General features: G+C 37.0%; 1 long non-coding RNA gene across 2 annotated transcripts in view; it reads right to left on the minus strand.

Annotated features, from left to right (window-relative positions):
- Nucleotides 1–71: 71 nt before the first annotated feature.
- LOC106512182 (uncharacterized) overlaps nucleotides 72–780 on the minus strand; it is a 3,413-nt gene continuing 2,704 nt past the window's right edge. The window contains exons 3-5 of one of the 2 annotated variants that reach the window (XR_001309635.1): nucleotides 326–388; nucleotides 228–290; nucleotides 72–105 (exon numbers count right to left, since the gene is read on the minus strand). This is a non-coding gene — a long non-coding RNA (uncharacterized LOC106512182). Of the gene's footprint in view, nucleotides 106–227; nucleotides 291–325; nucleotides 578–780 lie in introns of both variants that reach the window. The other variant, XR_001309636.1, reaches the window with a different exon arrangement.

Below are 780 nucleotides of genomic sequence, written 5' to 3' on the forward strand. Positions count from 1 at the left end.
CTTTACATCTAGTCCTGTCACCTTTACATCTAGTCTTGTCACCTTTACATGTAGTCATGTCACCTTTGCATCTAGTCTTGTCACCTTTACATCTAGTCTTATCACCTTTACATCTAGTCCTGTCACCTTTATATCTTGTCTTGTCACCTTTACATCTAGTCTTGTCACCTTTACATCTAGTCTTGTCACCTTTACATCTAGTCCTGTCACCTTTACATCNTTGTCACCTTTACATCTAGTCTTGTCACCTTTACATCTAGTCTTGTCACCTTTACATCTAGTCTTGTCACCTTTACATCTAGTCCTTTACATCTAGTCTTGTCACCTTTACATCTAGTCTTGTCACCTTTACATCTAGTCTTGTCACCTTTACATCTAGTCTTATCACCTTTACATCTAGTCTTGTCACCATTACATCTAGTCTTATCACCTTTACATCTAGTCTTGTCACCATTACATCTAGTTTTGTCACCTTTACATCTAGTCTTGTCACCATTACATCTAGTTTTGTCACCTTTACATCTAGTCTCAACACCTTTACATCTAGTCTCAACACCTTTACATCTAGTCCTGTCACCTTTATATCTAGTCTTTTCACCTTTACATCTAGTTTTATTACCTTTACATCTAGTCTTGTCACCATTACATCTAGTTTTGTCACCTTTACATCTAGTCTTGTCACCATTACATCTAGTTTTGTCACCTTTACATCTAGTCTTATCACCTTTACATCTGGTCTTGTCACCTTTACATCTAGTCTCAACACCTTTACATCTAGTC

The sequence above is a fragment of the Austrofundulus limnaeus genome, unplaced genomic scaffold, assembly GCF_001266775.1.
Source record: "Austrofundulus limnaeus strain Quisiro unplaced genomic scaffold, Austrofundulus_limnaeus-1.0 Scaffold4642, whole genome shotgun sequence".
Lineage (NCBI taxonomy): Eukaryota > Metazoa > Chordata > Actinopteri > Cyprinodontiformes > Rivulidae > Austrofundulus > Austrofundulus limnaeus.